Raw genomic sequence first — 9798 nt, forward strand, 5'->3', positions numbered from 1 at the left:
GAGCTGTGGCATTAGAGATTTGGTCATATCAAATACAATGATTCGTTGTTACTTCAGAAAAAGGAAATGGTAAGAGATATTCCTACGTTAAAGCAAGTGCATGATGATTGTGATGCCTGTACATTAGGAAAGACGTATAGAGGGGAATTCCATGTTCGAGTAGAGAAGAAACCAAGAGACATACTTGAATTAGTGCACACAAATCTTTGTGGACCCATGCAAACTAAGTCGTTAGGAGGTGCACTATATTTTTTTACTATTTATTGATGACTGCACAAAGCTTTCTTGGGTATATTTTTTGAGTAAGAAAAGTCACACATTTGAATATTTTAAGTAGTTCAGAAACATGATTGAAAAGCAAACAGGGAAGCATATAAAAATTCTCCGCTCCGATCAAGGGGGAGAATACAGGAAGGATGAGCTTATCAAGTATTGTAAAGACTATGGGATATTATAGCAATGCATAGTACCCCATACTCCTCAGCAGAATGAAGTAATAGAAAGAAAGAACAGAACATTGGTCGAATGTGTTAGGAGAATGTTGGAAGGTAAGGATCTTTCAAATGGTTTTTGGGCTGAAGCATTGAATATTGCAATTTATTTGAAAAATAGGAGTCCTACAAAGAGTCTTGAGTTTAAAAATCCTTATGAAGCATTATATGGATTTAAGCCTACAGTAAAACATTTAAGAGTGTTTGGGTCTAAAGCATTTTCCCGTATTCCAAAGGAAGACAGAAGAAAACTATATTCAAAAGGCATCAGATGTACCTTTATTGGGTATTGTTCACAATATAAAGCTTATAGATTATTTAATCCCTTAACTCACAAGAATTTTGTTAGTAGAGATGTCATATTCCATGAGCGGGATCATGAAGAATCTGATAAGCGTAATGAGGAATGGGATATTCCGTTCTTGGTGGAAGAAAGTGAAGAAACAGGAAACAACCAGGATCAGTAAACAAAGGCAGAAGAAGAGAATTCAGATGCAGCAGTCAAGCCAAGTCCAACAAAGGAAACTCAGAATAGGTCAGAAGTTACACCAACGCTCAGAAGATCAGGTAGGTAGACTCAATTGCCTGCTAGATACAAGGAAAATGTTTTTATAACTAGTATGATGAATGTTGTTGAACCTTCTAGTTATAAGGAAGAAAATGAATGTAGTGAATGGAAAACAACTATGGAACAGGAATATGAATCTATAATCAGGAACAACACTTGGGAGCTGGTTGAACTTCCTAAAGGGAAACAAACCATAGGTTGTAAATGGTTGTATAAACCCAAGATTAATGCAAATGGAACCATAGATAAATTAAAAGCTAGATTGGTAGCAAAGGGGTATTCACAAAAAGAAGGCATTGACTATGAAGAAACCTTTGCCCCTGTAGCTAAACTAAATACCATCATAATGTTAATTGCTTTAGCTACTAAGAAACATTGGATGATTCACCAACTAGATGTAAAGTCTGCATTTTTAAATGGAGAATTGAAAGAGGAGGTTTATTTAGAGAAACCTGAGGGGTTTGTCCAGAAAGGGAAAGAACATTTAGTCTGTAGATTAAAGAAAGCTCTTTATGGACTAAAGCAAGCACCCAGGTCTTGGTATGAAAAGATTGATTCATTTTTTCTACAACTTGGCTACAACAAAAGTAAAAATGACCCTAATATGTATACCATGAAAGATGAACAGGGGCGCATAGTGTTGATTTATTTGTATGTAGATGATTTAATTATTACAAGTGATGTTATTGCTCTAATCAAAGAAATCAAGCAACAAATGTCACAGGTGTTCGAAATGAAAGACCTTGGTGAATTAAGATATTGTTTGGGTCTTGAGATTTGGAGAGATTCAAGACAAACTTTTCTGTCCCAGGGTAAGTATGTCAAAGGTCTACTGGAAAGATTTAGGATGGATCAGTGTAAGGCTGCAGTAGTACCATTACAACATAACATTAAACTTCAGAGTGAGGATGGCTCTAAAGAGGCAGATGGGACACTTTATAGCCTAATCTACCTGACCACTACTAGACCAGATTTGGCTTATGAGGTCAGTGTGCTAAGTCAATACATGTCCAAGCCACTTGAGAGTCATTGGAATGCAGCAAAATGTGTATTAAGGTATCTACAAGGTACTGTAGACTATGGTATTATTTATAATGATTCCTCTAATGTTAGATTGACAGGATTTACAGATTCAGACTAGGCTGGAAATGTAGACGACTGGAGATCCATAACAGACTATGCATTCAACATTGGATCTGGGATGATTACATGGAACAACAAAAAATAGAACACAGTTTCCTTGTCTTTAGTGGAAGCAGAGTATCAAGCCATGTGTGCAACAACATGTGAGGCAGTTTGGTTGCGGAGACTTCTCCAGGATGTTGGGGAAGAACAAAAAGATGCAATAACAATCAGATGCGACAATCAGAGTTCAATCAAACTTTCTAATAATCCGGTGTTTCACAAGAACACTAAACACAATGATACACAATTCCACTTTGTCAGGGAGAAAGTGCAATCAAAAGAAATCCATCTTGTATATTGTAATACATGTGATAATGTTGCAGACATTTTCACTAAGCCTCTTGGCAAAACTAAGTTTGAAATGTTTAGGGAGATGTTAGGCATATTTGTGAACCCCTTCTCCGTTAAGGGGGAGTGTTGAAGATAATGGAGAATGTCTTAGAATAGTGTGAGTTGGTTCACGAGACCTCAGGATAGGAATTAGTTTCTATTTTCTAGGGTACAGTTCTAACTTCCCTAAAATTGTGTGTACTATTTAATGTGTGATGTACATGGACAATGTAGAGCATTCTGCAAAGCCAGACTCTCCTAGTTCAAACTCTTTGTCGCAGAACTGACCAGTAATTTTTTTTATTAATTAAAACATTGTTTTTTAACAACAATAAAGCACATACCTCTCCTAATCTCTAAACAAACTACATTGCAATAAAACATATGCTCTCTTAGTTTCTAAGCAAATTGTCTTTTATTGTTTTTGTGAAACCAAAAAATACTACACACCCCAACCCAACCTTTTATAATATTATTTTTCACAGTATTATTAATATAAAAATAAATACATTAAATTCTTGTGACTTTTCGGAGAAATATTTTATTAAAATATTTCTCCAAAAAATCACAAGAATTTATAAATAAATAAGAATATACAATATATGTATTTAATTAATAAGAATATACAATATATGTATTTAATTTTATATTAAAATTAATTATAAGTGATATCAATCAATAAAGTGAAAAATAAAATAAATTTATATTTTAAATTTATTATTATTAATGAAGTAATAAAATTTGAATCTTATATTGAATCTTTAACATTGTAATAAATAAACGAAGAATTATGTTGATCAAAATATTCGTTCTTCATACAGTAAACTGTGATGAGGAACGAAAATCCCTTGCACCGTCTCCAATTTATGCTTAGAATTTGTAGAATTCATTGTCAAACATGGAGCTAACCATGCTAACTCAACATCTAAGAAGTGACGAGTAAGGGTTTCACCAAACCCTTGAGATTGTGTCATCGTGAGAAACACTTGGGAGTCAGAGCTTTCATCAAGGAAACATTGGGGAGTCAAGGCTTTCATCAAACACTAATGACGAGTCATCTTGCGAAACACCTAGTAGTAAGGGCTTTCATCAAATACTTCCTAGCAGATTTAACACAATATATTCATTGCTTTCGATTTTGGCTATAGTAAAGAATAACAACAAATTCTCATATGTTCCCTAAATCTTTGAATAGATTTGCCAGCAATTTTGGCATATTATATTTTTGTAAGTGGGTTTAGAAACAAAGTCAAGGTTGAAAAGTACATAAGTCTAATAGCCCATTTTGTTTGAAATTGTGATATGTTTAGCTCGTCTAATATGAAAAGAAAACTATTCTATATCCATATATGTTAGAAAATAAATCATCTAAAATATTAATTTCTTATAGAATGAAGTAAGTGAATATATATATATATATATATATATATATATATATATAAAATAATTTAGTATCTAAATCTAAAATAAATTAAATGAAATTTCTAAATACAACAAATTAATATCTTATTTAGTATTTTTTTCCTGGTATTTAAAATATATAATATTCAAAATAGATATAATTTTTTAATATAATTAATTAGAATATGCTATTAGTGAACTTTTTACAGTTATTCATATTGTTAAAAATTGTTGGAAGAAAATTGTGTATAAAGTTTAATTTGTCTATTTTTTGGGTGGACACTCCACTTATTATCGAAAGTATAAGTAAATGTATATTTTTACAATTGTTCATGTTGTTAAAAATTATTGGAAGAAAATTATGTATAAAGTTCAATCTGTCCAATTTTTTGGGTGGACACTCCACTTATCATCAAAGATTAGAAAGCTTGATGATGTCTTGGACACTCCACATATCATCCAAGATTAGAAAACTTGATGATGTCCAAATTAGTGCCGAGGAGCCTTTAAATAGAATGTTTCCTCTACACTCCTTTAAACATCATCCAACGTTCTAATCCCTAATAATGAGTGGAGTGTTCACCCGAAAAGTTGGATAGGTTAAATCTTCTACACAATTTTCTTCTAAAAATTCTGAACTTCAATAGAATATGATAATTTCCCTTAACATTAATATATGTAAATGTTCTTTATTAATTTTCCATAAAATTTTGTAATTTAATATTAATATATTATTTTTTAATATAATAAAACTTACTTATATAGTTTTTGAAGGAGAATTTATATAATTAAGAATATACGAGATTGCTAGAAAATCTATTCAAAGATTTAGGGAATATATGAGAATTTCTTGTTTTAAATATATTAGTGAGTATTTGATGAAATCCTGACTAGTTCTCAAGTTTTGATGAAATCCCTTTTTACTATTAGGATTATGAAACACCGAGAAAGATGGTTGCTTAGAATCCCACTAGTCAGTAGGACCAGTTAACATGGAGTCTCTATGCTTTGAAATAGGCTACATTAGAGATGAATAACATAGGTTCTCATAACCTTGGAGCTCAAAAACTACCAGTAATTTGACCAAGTCAAGTTTACTCGAACCATCCTAACAACTACTAAGTGTTTATGAGAATGACTCATTCTCTAGTGTTTAATGAAAGGCTTACTCGTCACTTCTGAGAGTGCATAGAACCTGGATCTAGTGATATTGTTTGTTCCATGTGAATATGGTAAGGGTATTTAGTGTGGTATTTACATGTCTTTATTAAACCATGATTTTAATCATTTCAACCTCAATCTTGAAAAACTAGAATTATCTATCTGTTTTTACTAGTGCCAAGAAGAAAATGAACATTGCTAAGATAAGAACTAATTCTCACGAGACTTCAATCTTGAAAAACTAGAATTATCTATCTATCTTTACAAGTGCAAAGAAGAAAATGAACATTCCTAAGATAAGAACTAATTTTCACGAGCTTCAAAGTGAAACGTTACCTTGGTCAATTCCCAAAATGTCATGGCAAAAGAGTCTGTGACTTTTGGGATACTAAGAGGATTGAAAATGAAAAACACTTTCTCTTGGATTGTGTCAATTCCCAAAATGCCATGGGAAAAAGTCTGTGACTTTTGGGATACTAAGAGGATTGAAAATGAAAAACATTTTCTCTTGGATTGTCCAACTTATCCGTTTTAAATTTTGAAATATTAATGCTACCAACCTTCTTGACTCGTCAAGTCAGCATCACTATGATGATATAGAAATACTTCTTTCTCTTTTTTTAAGCATAGAAATAAAATGTGAAAAAATCTTAAAATTTGATAAACCATATTAATCTTAATAGATGTTAATCATCATCATTATCACTAATCATGTTACTTTAATTTAATAATTTTTTTAAAGTGAAATAAAATTATAATTAATTTCATATATGTAAAATTTGATTAACCTATAAAAAAAATTATAAAAATGTTTTAATAATGTAAATATTTATCATTAATTAAAATTAAAATTTTAATAATTTTAAGTATATTAATTTTATTTTATTTTAGATATATAAAATATTGTTATAGAGATATAATCTATTAACATTACAACCCAAGCGAGGGTCCCTCTCATTTTCAATCACATGCACGTGAACGTGAACCTCACGACCTAAGGGAAGGTGCTTGTCATTGAAGAAGCTTGCTTTACAATAAATCACTGAAAGCATCTTAGTGAACGCTTCCCATTATATTATATTATTGATGATATGATAATGACAACCCTAAACAAAGTGACACTGTAATCAAACTTGCAAATCTCCACACGTCCAAACTTACACCTCGGTTAGCCTCCGAGTTGTCTTTCTTAACATTCTTAAAAAATGAATTCTATCGGGAAACACTTATAATTTATATAATTTTGGTTTTTTAATCAAATTCATTTATATAAAAATATATTTTAAACCAGAGACACGAAGTAGCAACGTCATCTTTTGTTTTTTTGGGACATTATCATCGTGTTTTTTGTTTTCAAAAATTTATTGTAAAAACTTAAATGTGTTTATTCAAACTTCCAATTATAAAAATAGAAAATTATTTTAAGACATTATTAAGTTATATCTATATTATTGTAATGATATATGTAATTGTTAAAAACACATGTTTTCAAAAATCTATTGTGAAAAGCTAAAAGTGTTTATTCAAACTTCCAACTAGAGAGATCAGAAAATTACCTTAAGCCGTTATTAAGTTTCATCTACATTATTGCAATGCCACATGTAATTGTTAAAAGCACATTGCTATGTTTCAATTCTTAAACAAAATGTTTTTAAAGTGTATTTAGAACATTTTAATAATGTTTCATATCTTTAAGCATCACTTACATATATTTTAGTAACGTAAAATGGAGGAAAAAAATAATCATTATTCTATTTTATGACAAATCAAATTTCAAATAAAAAACTAAATTTTATTTATTCCATTTTGAATATTCATATTTAAATTTAAATTTATATATTGTAGTTTAAAATTTATTTTTAAGTTATAATATCCATTTGAAATATGGTTAACTATTCATATATAGATCTATTCTTGCATTTAAAAAAAAAAAAAAAAAAAAAAGATGTTGTATATATATAACTCATGAACTTCCATGGACATCAATAATAATAATCTTTTCTATCAAAAAGTGTAAACACCTTATGCACTAAATAAATAATCTCACCCCATATTTATTTGGAGTATAAGTTATAAATGCATTAATAAATGACATGTATTGTTTTAGCTTTAATGATCTCTGATATATTTTGTTATAACAAATAGAAAAAGATATCATACCTTATTTTCCCATGTTTCACTTCATCTAGATATCATTAAAAAAAAAATGGTCCTATCTTTCCATAAACTTTATTGAAACAAAATTATATTTTAAAACAACTGTTTCTGAAATAATAGAGAATTATTAAAAAAAAATTATTTCATATCCAAAAAAAAGTGGTCCTATCTTTCCATAAATTTTATTGAAACAAAATTGTATTTTAAAACAACTATTTTTAGAAATATTGGAAAATTATTTAATAAAAAAAATCCATAAATATTGAAAATGGAGTTGGAAGGAGTCAAGGATATACTATACATGCGGACTTGTTTATAAATCAATTTATGAACTCACAAATTAAAAAATGTGAATCAAAGACTTTAGGACTTCCATCCCAAAGGCGTTTTTCTTCCTTATGTTCTTTCTCTTAATATAACTATACCTTAATTTCAAGTTGCCCTACTGCACAAGGAATACAAAATCTTTTTAGGGAAAAAACAAAATTCCGGTTTAGATCGAATAGTTTACTTCATAATCTAAAATATGAATGCATGCAAAAAAAATGGCTAGATCACCATGAAAATACCACAGTACAGTATATCCCCAAGCTGGACTGAAAATCTAGAATACAGAACCATTGAACAAATAAAAGAAACCAAATACTTTACAATAGATATGTTATGCAACATTATTTAACTTACATTATGATACAATACAATCCATTACAAGAGTTTTGTATTGCAATTCAGCTGCTGAGTTAAAAAAACAGAAAGTGATTGATCTTATAGGGTTGCAACAGTGGCAATGGAATTGGTAAGTTCAAGGAAATGATTGATCAGGGTTGGTGTGCCCACCTGCTTTCCACATTATCTGTGCAATATGGGTAGAGAAGTTGCATCCTGCCAGAGACAGGTACCGACGTTGCACCTCAAGGTTTGAAGCCATGGTGGTGGTGGCCTAGTGATATCAGCACCTTGGAAATAAAAAATTCAAATGTTTACATTAGAAATCTAAAAAAATATTTATGTATATGTCTCAAATTAATACCAAAACCTATCACTAAATGTTACTAACAGTGACATAATAATACAAATTTACAAGTTTATATAAAATAATATTGGTTTCAAACAAAATCAAAATTTCTAATAATTACGCTGCGTCAATTAATTAATTATCATCTAAAGCTATTAATTAATTATTATTTTGATTTTTATAGGAATATTATTATTATATTGTGAGACTTTTTTTAATAAATTAAATTAATATTTTAGTATGTTCAATCTAAATATTTGATTTATCATCATCATCAAAATTTAAAATTATTACTAAATTATTTAAATATTTTTTTCATAGAAATGGATAGATTTTATATAAAATTTGTCCTTGGTTGTGGCACATACCGAGGAAATGAGAAGTATGCTTTAGTAGCTTATCCTTTGGAGCTACAAACTAGGTTTTTAGCTGGTCCTGGGCGTTGTCCTCTGTGCAAGTCTGATGAGGAAACTACAAATCATCTTTTCACCACCTGTCCCTTCTCGAGGAAGATTTGGGAGGAGGTCACTGGTTTCCTCAAGGTTAATGCACAGTGGGGAAATGACCCGTTGGGCGATTCCTGGAGGAAGTGGTGGCAAACTAATTCGGAAGGGAATATGAGGAACTTGCCTATTATCTTCTGCTGGGGTGTGTGGCTAGCGAGAAATAAGAGTCTGTTCCAAGATCAAAATACACCGTCCTCTGTCATTGCCTCTAATATCACAGCCATTTATTCTGCTCTGCCTCCTCCTGAAGAAAAAAAAACCAGAACAAAACAAAATAATTTCATAATTCAGGAGAATATCCCTTGTGGCTTCTTTGACGGAGCCTCACAAAACAATCGGGCCGGTGCAGGCATGAGCATCCATATCAATCCGGAACACGTTCTAAAAGCCTCGGTTGGGCTGGGTACAGGAACAAACAATTTTGCAGAACTCTCTTCTTTACGTCTCTTATTATGCTGGCTACAACACAAAAGTATCAACTCTATACAGTTATTTGGGGACTCTCTTAATGTTATAAATTGGATCAATGGTTTAGCTGTTTGCCAAAATCAAATTTTGATGACAATTGTTGAAGAGATTTTATATCTGAAGACTCTCTTTAACAGGTTTACATTATGCCATATCTACAGGGAAAGGAATGAAGAAGCAGATCAGTTATCTAAGGCTGGTCTACAACAGGATCCGGACAGCTGGGCGATAGAAGAGATACATCAGGGGCAGTCTTACAGATCAGACCAGCCTCCTTATGATCATCAGCATTAATTTCAGATTTTGATCTGCCCCATTTTTGTCGGCACCTATATAGTTTTTCTCTATACACTGTTTTTATATTGTATATATTTCTCCTTAGAAGTTTCTTCCTTTCGGCTGACCGATCACAGCTTTCAGACCTCTCTTAATATTTTTGAAACATACACACTGCCGGCGGCCACTTTTTTGACTGTTTTGGAGTTGTTTTCCATTATGGAGACTCCGGTTAACTCT

This window comes from Pinus tabuliformis, chromosome 7 (genome assembly GCF_031772625.1).
Source record: "Pinus tabuliformis cultivar Carrire ecotype Pingquan chromosome 7, CPIR1, whole genome shotgun sequence".
Lineage (NCBI taxonomy): Eukaryota > Viridiplantae > Streptophyta > Pinopsida > Pinales > Pinaceae > Pinus > Pinus tabuliformis.